Below are 13,041 nucleotides of genomic sequence, written 5' to 3'. Positions count from 1 at the left end.
AACTCCCTTTCCTTCTTACCTTCGGGTAATTCTTGTACCATTGCTGGTATTTTTTCTGGTTTTCCTTCTTTCTTTCTTCGTATCATGGCAGATAAAAAAGGTAGTCCAGGATTTAAAAGATGTTTAGATTGTGGCCATAAATTACCTACTTCAGATGCACATTCCCTGTGGTCTATTGCTTGGGTGTGCCTCATTTAACAGTTGACTCGCCCTGCGGGATTTTTAAGAATTTCTCTAACAGGACGTTGATAGAGAGAAAAAATAAATTAATATCGAAGGGGCTACTTAAATCTGCCTTTTCAGAGGCTGTTTCTGGGTCAGAGGCTTCAACCCCTCCAAGATCTCATAAGAAAAAGAGTGATGAACATGTAAAGGCCAAGTCTCTTCCTTCGTCCCCTGATGGGGACCTCCAGGAACCGAGACTCAAGAAAGCTAAGCTTTCTAGTTCGAATTTGACTTCTTCGGCTCCAGCGCTTTCGGTACCTAGACCTTCGGCACCGAGGCCATTGAAGACGTCTGTGACTTTGGCACTGATTAGCATGCCCTTTACCGTATCGGTACCAAGGGGCTCCTCAGTTCAGACTTCTTTACCGGCACCGACTGTCCAGACGATGCAGACTGCCACGACGTCGATGGATTTTTCGACGCCCATTGCCTTTTTGGCTCTGACAACATACCCAGCACCGACTATCCTATCAGCACCGATCATTCAGTTATTGGCACCGATATTTTCGGTTCCAGCCTTAGCGCCGACAACCACTTCAATACCGTCTGTATCATCGGTGCAGACCATGACTTCAGCACCGATGTTTTCCTCGGTGCAGATGCCTGTAGTTCAGTCCTTTACAGCTCCGTTGTTTTCAGTGCAGACCTCCGAGGTGGGCACCGAGCTTGCTCCGTCTTTGGACAGACCTGACTCTCCCTCAGCCGTGTCCGTGAAATCCACTAGAAGCCTCTCTGAACATGACGTGTTGTGTCTTGTGGATCAAGTGCTTTTGGCCAGAGGTATCCCGCCCCCCAGGACCAATTCTTCCTCGGGAGGTGATCACCCTTTAACAAGGACCCCTACTTATTCTCCTCCTTCATTGCCTTTGAAGCCCCTTGATATAGCACAGTCTTCCCCCTCTACGGTTCCCTTTATAGACCTCACTAAGGAGCCACAGTTGCCTTTGTGGCAGGAGAGTTTTGCTATGACCGAGGACGTCATCTGTGGCGTATGTAATGTGGTGTCTAACAGCCATCCAGGGATTCCGAGTTGGCAGGCTGAGCCACTTAGGAGAGGGGTGACCCCTGCCCTGGGCACTCACCCCTCTTCAGGTGGACTGGCCTTCCAGCTAATGGAGAAAGTTCTGGCGTCAGTTGGCGATCCTGTGCTATCACTCTCCCTGCCCTCCTCTGGACCGCAGTGTACACAAGTTGCTCCTAGCAGACACCGGGCGCAAGAGCCTCAGGATATACTCCCACAGGAGACCCCTTTTGCACTGTCTTCTCCAGCGTCTCCCTCTGAGGAAGTTCATCAAAAGAGCTCGTGCAAGAGGAAGCACATGGATTCCACAGAGGAGTCCCTTACTGAAGACACAGACTTTGATGATGGGGAAAGGTCCCCTCGCTCACCCTCTGAGGTATTCTTTGGTGATATTCCTGAAATTCTTAAACAGAGAGGTGACTGGCAGCACTCAAACCCAACCTCTGAAGAGTCTGTGTTCCTGCAGGCCTTTCGCTCCTGGCCCCCTACCTCTTGGGTTACTCCACCTGCCGACGAACTGGTCCGGCTCGTGCAGCGTGCGTGGAAAGCTCCTGACACCGTTGAGGCCATTCCCCGGAGGCCAGATAAAATTTTGTCCCCTCCTGCTACTGATCCTCATTGGTCCAAAGGTCTTCCTGTAGATGCTTTGGTGGTGGCGGCCGCAACAAAAAAGTACCTGGCGGAAGAAGAAAGCCAGACTGTCCATCCACCCAACAAAGAGTCCCGGGCTCTGGACAGAATAGGGAAGCATACTTTTGCATCAGCGACCTTTGCAATCAGGTCCCTGAACTATATGGCACACTTTACCAGGCTTCAAAGAGATTTAATTTCTGAGCTCTCTGAAACTTTGGCTGGTGCTGTGTCTGATGGGGTCTGTGACAAAGTAGCCTCTCAGCTAGCCACCATTGAATCTATATCTAACTCCTCCATGCACCTGATATCTCACGCATCAGAAGGAGCACCTAGAGCAGCGAGTTCAGGCATTGTTCTGAGATGACACACCTAGATGTGCTTGTGTAATTTTGCGGGACCCTTCAAGGCTTCCTTTCTCAACGCTCCCATCAAAGCTTGTTCATTGTTTGGACCCAAGGTTAAAAGCACACTGGCCAGATGTGAACAGGATGGTAAGACCCTTTCTGCCGTGGGTGTCCGTTATTCTTCTCCTCAATGGGCTTTCTCCAGAAACCAGAAGAGTGGGAAGATATGGTACAAAACGTCTCAGGGTACTTTCCGTGACACACAGGACGAGTTCTCCCCTAGAGGCAGAGGGGGAAACTCACAGGGAAGATGCCCTTTTCGGGGCAGAGGGAGTCCGCCTAACCGGGGTTCCAGGGACTCTTTCCCTGGCCAATCCTACCAGCGCTCCTGAAGATCGGCCCAACTGCTTTCCTCTGGAAGTGGTTAGGGGTCGTTTCTCCATGTACCCTTCTGCCTGGCTAACCATCACCACCGATTCTTGGGTACAACGGATAATAACCAGAGGTTATCATATTCCCTTCGACCTTTGACCCGCTCCTGTAACAAACTTACCCAATGTTCCACCCAGTCAAAGGGAAAAAGTAGCTTTAAAGATTTCAAAACTGCTAAGAAAAAGAGTAATCCAAATAGTCCCTCCAGACCAGAGAGGATCCGGATTCTACTCAAGACTATTTTTGGTGCCAAAGAAAACCGGGGACTGGAGACCAATTTTGGATCTCAGTGTATTAAACAAGTTTGTAAAAGTACAAAAATTCCGGATGCTCACAATACAGTCTATCCTTCCACTTTTTGAAAAAGACGACTGGATGTGCTCGATAGATCTTCAAGATGCGTACTACCACATAAAAGTGGACAGACCATCAAGAAGATTCCTTCACTTTCGTGCGGGAGCCAGTCACTACCAGTTCAGAGTACTGCCCTACGGACTCTCTACAGCCCCAAGAGTGTTCACAAAGTGCATGGCAGTTGTCACAGCTCACTTGCGACTACAAGGATTCCAGGTGCTTCCATACCTAGACAACTGGCTCATCTCCGCCCCCACCAGACCTCTATTGGAAGAAGCCCTGGCATACTCTCTCCTTTCTGCAGAAAGGCTAGGCATAACCATAAACTGGCAAAAATCCAATCTCACCCCTTCTCAGTCCACAGAATTCATAGGGGCATCTTGAATACAAAGAATTGCACAGCATCCATTCCAGAGCACAGAATTATAAGGATAAAGCAACAACTGATCCCAATCCTTTCAAGGGAGAAATCCACAGCTCACTCTGTTCTGCAAGTGTTTGGTTCCATGGCAGCCTTCATCACCATTGCCCCCATGGCCAGGTTTCACATGAGGCTTCTACAATGGCTACTGCTCACCCAGTGGTATCCCTTTCAGTACCCTCTTTCAGCCAAGATATAGGTAACTCACAGGTGCAAACAGGATGTAAATTGGTGGTTGGCCCACAACCCATCACATTGGTCTCGCCCCTTCTCTCCCCAACAGCCCAAGGCTACAGTGACTATGGACGCATCCCTGATGGGGAGGGGGTGGGGGGCTATGTCAGGGACAGACAGTCCAAGGTACTTGGTCCAAAACGGAGGTCCATCTGCATATAAATGTTCTAGAGCTGAGGGTGGTGCTTCTGGCGTTGCAAGCATTCAATCCTCTGCTGCCGTCTGTGACTATTGCAATACAATCAGACAACATGGCGGTGGTCTGGTACATCAGCAAACAGGGCGGAACCAAATCTTACCCACTTTGTCGAAAGGTCATGAGGATATGGCACTGGGTGATGGCTACTAACCGGTTTCTTCTAGCAACACACATTTCTGGGAGTTCCAATGTGATAACAGACAGACTCAGCAGGTGTATACTATAACCTCACGAGTGGTCCCTGAATCCTTTGATAGCGGCGAAAATTTTCAACTGCTGGGGTCTTCCTTACTGCGACCTCTTTGCATCCCTGACCAACTACAAATGCAGCAACTATTTCACCCTGATTTACCCTCCGGGACAGTCACCCAGGGACATTCTAGTTCACGATTGGCCCTCGAGTCTGCTTTATGCATTTCCTCCCTCCCCCTCATTCCCCAGTTTCTGAAGAAAGCCCGCCAGTTGAAGAGCAAAGTAATCCTCATAGCACCATATTGGCCTCGCCAGATTTGGTTCCCCTTCCTTTGGCCTCACCTGCTAGATCAACCGTGGATTCTCCATCCAACCCCGGGGTTGATCTCCCATCCGCAGAATCTGATTCACCCCAACTTGAACAGCCTGAAGCTCACAGCTTGGTTCCTCCAATTCCCTTGATTAACAGGTAGAATGATCTTTCTTTGCCAGTATGTGACATTCTTATTGCATCTCATAAGTCTTCCACCAGAATTACATATCTCAGCAAGTGGAAAAGATTTACCTTTTGGCTGAAAGAAAAACGGGTAGATCCTTTTTCAGCACCAGTGTCGATAGTACTGGAGTATCTAGCTACCCTATTTCAATCCGGTCTATCTGTCTCTACCAGTAGAGTTCATTTGGATGCAATATCCAGTTTCCATGATGGTGTCCAAGATTCCTCTCTTATGTCACACAAATTTTGCAAGACTTTCATAAAAGGCGTGAATCATGTAAAACCCCCTTTTAGAGAACCTACTCAACCATGGGGCCTGTCATTAGTCCTACAAGCTTTGACAATGCCACCTTTCGAACCAGCTTCTTCTTGCGACCTCAAACATTTGTCATGGAAAACCTTGTTTTTGGTCGCCATTACTTCTGCCAGACGTATCTCTGAGCTTCAAGCCTTATGCATCGAGTCCATATTTGATTTTTCATAGAGATAGAGTGTCACTGAGAACTAATCCTTCCTTTCTGCTAGAAGTGATCTCTGAAATGTCCATTAATCAAACCATTGAATTGCCAGTTTTCTTCCCCAATCATTCCAACAAAGGAGAATATTGCCTACATACCCTAGATATTCACAGGCAAATTTGCTTCTACTTGAACAGGATTAAGGCCTCTCGTAAATCAGACCAGTTATTTTTGGCCTATTCTGGACTTAGATTAGGATGTGCTGCTGCTAAGGTCACATTGGCTAAATGGTTGAAAGACTGAGTGACCTTCATTTATAGACAACGTAATATTCTATTACCTACTACCATAAAGGCTCATTCTACAAGGTCGGTGGCAACTTCTGCTGCCTTCCATGCTAGAGCCTCTTTACATGACATTTGTGCAGCTGCAACTTGGGCTACTCCTCATACCTTCATCAGTCATTACAAATTGGATTTGGCCTCCAGGGGAAGAGCATCTTTTGGTTCTATGGTGCTCAGGAATGCCCTTCCATGAGAGCCTCCCAGGAATAAAGGTAGCTGGGGACTCTGTCCCACACGTAAGGCATGAACGAGGATTAACAATATCAGATAAAGAAGTTATGTCGTACCATAACATTCCATCTGTATTGTTGATTCTCGTTCAGTCATTACGACCCTCCCTTCTTCCCCCTCCTGTGGCTTCTAGAGGATCTCACCATCCGGTTCTATTAGGTCATTTGACCAGAGGTAGCCTCTACCTTCTTTTGACTTGCAAACTCAATCTGAGGTAACAGGGAGAGGGGAATTCCGGGAAAGAGTTTTAGCTCGAGAGTTTGTACTGACAAGAGCTTGGAAGATGGCTGGCTCTGTTACAAGGTTGAAACCGATACCCACACTTAATGGCTGAATGAGGATCAACAATACAGATGGAACGTTATGTTAAGACATAGCTTCTTTTTTTGCAGGGTTGTAACTTTTCAGTGTGTTGAATGTTGATATAAAATTTTAGGATAGACATTTTAAGGTTCTTTTTGTCAAACTGTTCTGTGATGTTGCACAGTTGTGTTTGTAAATTTCATCCTGCAGGTGTTTTTACATACTGTTCTCTGGATTATAAATGTGCAGATTCAGTGTCATACTTCAGATGATAGTGATCCATAGACAGCATGTTGAAAAATTGAGCTCAGATTAGGTTCCCTATTATATGATCGAAGGCGCATTCTTTCGAATGCTTCTTGATCGAACTTGAAAGCACGAAACGGCAAAATACCAAAACGGCATATAAGCAAATTCTTTCCCTGGGAAAAAAAAATCGCTTGGCTGCCTTCGTTAATTTGCTGTTTTCGTCACTGTAGTGCGATCTCAGAGTTGGTATATTTAAGTAGGGGGGGGTGTGGGGGGGTGAAGCCTCCCACTTTATGTAATGTTTTAAAGTTTCTTTTTTTCCTTTTTTGGAACAGCGATATTTTTCCCTGGGGAAAAAAAATTGCTGTTCATAGTGTTCGGGATTGTAAGCTTTCACTTACATAGGGTCGATAAATCAACATTCGCTTTTTTAAACATTCGCTGATTTAATATAGACCTTTAGATTTTTAGTTTATTTTTTTGTTTAGAGTTGTAGGCATTTGTTTAACTTAATGGATAAAAAATAAAGGAATGGAAAAAAATGTGTTTATGCTTTGCCAGCTATCTAATGGGACCCGATTCCCAAAGACTTGCTGTTATTGTAAATGGCCACTTATACTGGCCACTTACACTGACAGCTGGCTGAGACCAGGTATTATAAAATCTGTTCCCCTGTATAAGCCTGTTTATAGATAGACTTTTACATCAAAGTAGGTCACTTACACTGAGAGCAACTCTTTCAGAATCAGGGCAGACCTACACTGAGAGCAACTCTTTTGGAATCTGGGCCATGCATTCTTCTTGGGGCAGATTCAAAATGCATATTAAAAAAATGTTTCTTCATTTTTTACTATTTTTCTAGTGGTGTTCTGTGTCACAAAGTTATGTAGAAGTTGACCGCAGAGTCTTCTTCCATTGCAGGTCAGTGTTGGTGATGAGAGAAGAAACATGGCTGCAACTGGGATTTTGAAGGCTGTGGGGCAGAAGAGTTGTTTAACTGAATATAAGGTTACATTGTCTGTATTAATTTTCTTCCACACAGTAGAATAGATTTGCTGAACAAAAAAACTGGCAGCCTGATTTATCAGTGTTCTTTGCCCATTTTATAAGCAGTTTTAAAGGGTATTTTGCAGAAAAGGCATCTGAAGCACCCATTATCTCCTCTCATTACCACTTTAAAGGGTTGTGGCCTGTAACCATAGTGAACTTCCCATTGTATAGTTAGAGCTGCAACATTTACAGAGTCCAAACTATACCCAGACATTCTTTCTTTATGGTTACGTAGAATTCCTCCTTGGGTTGAACTCTGTGTCCCAAGTACTCTATAGGGTACTCTTCTTCCTTTGGGGAATCATAGCTAAGTACAGACCTCACCCTGTAGTTGGAAGTATCTATCAGTACAATGAATTATTAACTATTGTCAGGACTGTCTAGATGATGTTATCTCTCTGACTGCAGGTGCCAAGGATACCTGCCTTATAACGCTAGGTCAAGCCAGAAGTAGTTTCATAAATAGCCTCACCCATCTGCTGTAACATCAGCAGTCCAGGGCACAAGATAAGCATCTTCCCCTGTATGATTGTTTCTGATGTTCATCGTGCTATGCTGCTGCAGTCATGACATTTGGGTTATCCTGCCATCAGGCGGTCCCGCAGTCGGCCTGAATTCCAAAGCCTTGGTCCGGCGTCGGTTGTCGTCACTTCTTCCCTGATGTCAGTGCGGCAGGGGTATAAAAGAGGCAGCCGACGCCATTTTCTTCAGTCTTTCTTGCCGCGCGGTGCCTGAAGCAGAAGCAGTTCGCAAGTGCCATTCGGCCAGCTCCTGAGATTTTCGAACAGAATTTCAGCCGAAGTCTTCTATAAAGCTGAGTACCCTGTTGGGGAAACTTTTCTTGCCTCAGACCGATGTCAGACAAAGTTAATAATTGTATTTCTTGTGGGAAGCAAATACCTCATAAGGATTTTCATTCTTATTGTATCCCTTGCCTAGGCCCAGACCACGACGTTTCTGGTTGTCGGTTTTGCGCTAGGTTCAATAAACGCACTATTAAGCGTCGGGCTGATACCGCCCGACATTATTTTGGCAGAAAATTCAACTACATTATGTCGTCGGAACCTCCGACTACCGCTATGTTTAAAAAACGCAAGGACAAAGACTGGCAGCCTAGACCTAGACCAGATACCGAGGTCGCGGTTAGGCCTGCCGCCGGATCTTCGGTTCTCAGTGAGGCGACTACGCAGCCCCTGACTACCGCAGATTTAGAAAATACGACTAGCTCTCAGTCAGAATCTACTGGGCCACTGGAGCCGGTTCCTCCTCAACTCGCGGACGCCAGCCCTGGCGGCGATCTGGAGACTATGGACAGGCCTTCGGTTTCAGAAGGCGTCTTTAAACCGACAACCCTTTCAGTTAAGTCATACGCTAAGCTTCCAAAGGTTAAGAAACCGGGTCCACAGACTCCCATACAGGCCCCTATGCCTAAAAAACAGATGCTCAAAATGGCGGAGGACCTGATTACCCTTATCAGACGTTCCCAACCCCCTCCTGACAAAAGGCCTAGACTGGGGGAAGATTTACCTCCTTCTGATCAGGAATCCATTTCCTCATCAGACTCTGAGGAACAGGATTACCCCTTCCCTCTCTATGAAGACTCCGATGCTGAGGAGTCTATTCCCCCCCCTGAAGACTTCTCTTTTGGGGAAACCCTGCACCATGAGAGAGCATTTCCACTGGGAAGGACAAGATTACTCTAACTCCAAGAAAAGACTCCGTGAGTTTCTTCTTTTGCCTCAGCATAGACTCCTAGCCATTCCTCCTGTTTTGGACATTCTAGATGATGTCTACACTTAATCCAGTCTAAATACAGATTCCTTACCTCCAGCACCACCTAAACCAGACAGATACTGTCGAGTCCCTGACTCTCACAAGTTTTTATATAAAAGCCCTGCTGCAGACCCAGAAACCATTTCCCAGGGTCCCAAAGGGGTTAAGGCCTCTACTGCTAAGAATCCACTACCTGCGGAAAGAGATTCCAGGGCATTAGAAAGATGGGGGAAAAAAGTGTATACCTCTGCCACTTTGGCCATGAGGGCATTAAACTGCCAATTCCACATGATTAAATACCAGCAGTACTTGCTTACTCAGTTAAAACAGAAAATGATCCCTCAAACAGATCAACTAGATTTCAAAGGGATGCAAAATTTGTTGCATGCAGCAGAACAAGTGGGAAAACATACCTTGCAGTGTGGTTTTGATTCTTTGGAGACCTCATGTAGAGCAGCAGTCACAGGGTCTGTTATACGTAGACATGCTTGGCTAAAAGAGCAGACCTTACCAGAACATGTCAAAGCAAAGTTATTGGATGCTCCACTGCAAAAAGGATGCGTTATTTGGTGTCAAAGCAGAGGAAGTTTTAAAGATGATGGAAGAAAAGGCAAAATCAATGCAAACAGTTAAAGATTTTTTACAGGTACAACCTCCTCGCTTCAGCAGAAACTGGCCATCAAAAAACTGTTCCTTTCCTGCTTCAGACAGACCCCAAAGGGGCAGGTACAGATGCCCTAGGGGCAGAGGCCAGGCACAGGGTACCTTCAGGCCTAGACAATGGCAAACAACAACTCAAAGAGGGGGAGACGACAGATCTCAACCCTTCAGAAAACAAACTCAATGACTTTCCTCTTCACCTGCCAAGCAAAATTGCCCAGGCAGCACCTCTAGGAGGAAAACTGGCTCTTTTCCCACAAAATTGGCACATCATTACAAAGGACAAATGGGTTCTGGATATTATTACCCGAGGCTACAGATTTCATTTTCACACTTTACCACGGATGAGAGGCATGCCAAGTCTGCCAACAAACCAATGGGCAGAGGCACAAAAGCAAATTTCAGCTCTCATGAACATGAAAGCAATTCAAAAGGTACCTGCAAAAGAGCAAGGTCAAGGATTTTACTCAAGACTGTTTCTAGTACCAAGAAAGGACAAAGCCTGGAGACCCATCTTAGACCTTTCAATTCTAAACACGTACCTGGACATTCCCAAATTCAAAATGCTCACACTACAGCAGCTTCTTCCCATGCTGGGCAAGGAGTCTTGGCTAGTAACGTTGGACCTCCAAGAGGCATACCTGCATGTCCCTATCAGACAAGATTGCAGAAGATACCTCAGATTTTTGGCAGGCACAAAGCATTATCAATTCTCTGCATTGCCCTTTGGCTTATCTACTGCGCCCAGAGTATTCACGAAATGCCTGGCATCAGTAATTGCATACTGCAGACAGCGAGGAATACAAATTTATCCATACCTGGACGACTGCCTGATCCAAGCTGACAGCAACGACATCCTACTACAGCATCTGGCATTTGTAACAAAGTTGCTAAGTTGCCTAGGGTACACAGTAAACAAAAAGAAGTCAAAACTAATACCCTCACAATAAATAATTTTCCTGGGTGCCAGCTTGAATACAATGGCCCAGATGGCTTACCTCACGCCAGACAAGCAAAAACAACTGGCTCAGTACTTCAAAAAGATGGCAACTTCTACCCAGCTCACTGCAAGGAAATTCCTGCAGGCATTGGGGTACATGGCATCCTGCATTCAACTAATTGCATATGCAAGGCTGCATATGAGAAAACTACAATGGTACGTAAAAAGTGTTTGGTCCCAACACAGACACAGCCTCGAAGCAACTATAACTCTCATTCCCTGCCTTCAAAAAGAGTTTCTATGGTGGGCTCAAGCATGCCAAGCAAACAAGGGCCTTCCTTTTGTCTCACCTCCACCAAACCAAACCTTGACAACAGATTCATCAGACTATGCCTGGGGTGCACACATGGCAGGACAATGCATACAGGGCAAATGGTCTGCAAACCAAAGGCAACTACACATCAATCAAAAGGAGATGCTAGCTGTAAAAAATGCACTAACAGCCTTCAAGGACCTTTTGCATCCAGGACAACTTCTAATAAGGACGGACAGCACCACAGTTATGTGGTACATAAACAAACAAGGAGGGACGCACTCCTACCCACTATGCAGACAGGCAATGGACTTGTGGAACACAGCATTAACTTACCAAGTACAACTGCAAGCACAATTCCTGCCAGGAAAAGAAAACATTTTGGCAGACAAGTTAAGCAGAAATTTGACAGACCCTCACGAGTGGAGACTACACCCACAAGTATTCTCAATGATAACTCAAAGGTGGGGAACACCAGACATAGATCTGTTTGCCTCAACCAACAATTGCCAGCTACAAAAATTTTGCACAAGGACTTACCATCCCCTGGCCTGGAAAGTGGATGCCCTATCATTCAGTTGGACAGCATTGTCAGTTTACGCCTTCCCACCTCTGCCTCTACTCACCCAGGTATTACTGAAAACCAGATCAGAAAGACCACAGATGATCCTCATTGCCCCGGACTGGCCACGTCAACACTGGTACCCACTACTACGAAACTTGACTCACAGTCCTCCATGGATCTTACCTCAATTCCCTCTGCTGTTAACCCAACAAAACTCTCAGATCCTTCACAGTCAGCTAAGGACCTTAAATCTAGCTGCATGGAAAATACCTTAAATTATCAAACAACACTTCTCTCAAAGGACGCCCAGAATGTCATTTTGGAGGCCAGGAGGCCCAGCACCAGAAAAACTTACTCAGACAAATGGAAAAGATTTTGTGTATGGAGCCAGGCCAGAAGCCTAAATCCTGGCATCCCAAATATTCCGCACATACTCCAATATCTAACTGAGATGCTACACAAAGGCCATGTTAAGTTGTCAATCTCACCTTCATTCTTGCTGGATGGGTTCGGAGCCGATCCTCGGCTCTGACTCGGCACTTGCTTAGCTTGAGAACTCCTTTTACCAGCTCGAGGCAACCCTATATCCCATGATGCAAGGCGGAACTACCTCAGATCTCGTTTGCCGCTTTGCGAAGAGGTCTCCTTTTTTGCCAGCTGAGGTAAGTTTGAGTTTTTCAAACAGCTTAGTCAGGGTTTATCTTCCCCTTTTCCTATTTTTTAGTGTATAGTGTCCATACAATCACCCTATTCCCCTTATAGTTTTAAAAATATTTGTTACTTTATAGAAAGTTAAAAAGTTTTCAGTTAGGCCTAGGCCTCCCTTATTAATCCCTATCTGTGTGTCTGTGTTGTGGGATTAATTTGTGTGACTGTTTTGGGGTGTGTTTGTGAGTATATTGTTACTCTTTTCTTAGGCTATGTCTAAGGAGGTAAAGGTCTCGGGCTTCAAGAAGTGTGACTCGTGCTGTCAGAAAATGTCTCTGACAGACGGTCACACTTCTTGTGTTTACTGCCTGGGGCCTTTACACCTGCAGGACTCCTGTGCTTTGTGTCACTCTTTTAGCCAGCGAGTCCTGCAGGAAAGGAGGAATAAGTTAATCCTCCGTGGCTTACTAAAGCCGGAAGGTTCACCCACTAAACCTGGGTCCAGTAAGCCTTCCAAGCCATCTAAGGGTCAGGCTACAGCTTCCAAGCCTTCCCCGGTGGCTCCGACTCCTTCGGAGTCGAGATCGCTCGCCGGAGCCGATCTTTCTTCTTCTCAGCTAGGGTCGGTGCCGATCGGTTCCGACACCCAATCTGCTGTTGCCTTGTCGGTACCGGCTGGAGCCGACACAGTATCCAGTATCGGAGCCGAGAAGCCTTCGGCTCCATCTGGAACCCATAGGACGTCGGCTCCGATGACTTCATCCAAGAAGAGATCTCGGTCCCCGTCTTTGGAATCTATCCACTCGGCTCCGGGGTCTCCTCTTTTGTCGGAGCGGAGTCATCGGAGCCAATCTTCGAGATCTTCCAGGCTGTCTGACCACGATTTAGAGAGGGTGGTAAGCAGGCTGTTAAAGTCGCAGGCACTGGCCCAAATGCTCCATAGCCCATCTCAGCAG

The 13,041-nt window shown here is 46.2% G+C and overlaps 1 protein-coding gene across 1 annotated transcript in view; it reads left to right on the top strand.

The window, feature by feature from the left end:
- The window catches only part of ZNF148 (zinc finger protein 148), a 1,243,505-nt gene that overhangs the window by 416,952 nt on the left and 813,512 nt on the right, over window positions 1-13,041 (top strand). The gene's annotated exons all lie outside the window — the stretch shown is intronic.

The sequence above is a fragment of the Protopterus annectens genome, chromosome 6.part0 (genome assembly GCF_019279795.1).
Source record: "Protopterus annectens isolate FY-2018-M chromosome 6.part0, PAN1.0, whole genome shotgun sequence".
NCBI lineage: Eukaryota > Metazoa > Chordata > Ceratodontiformes > Protopteridae > Protopterus > Protopterus annectens.
The sequence above is the reverse complement of the archived record's forward strand: the minus strand, read 5'-3'. Positions and strand labels throughout refer to the sequence as shown.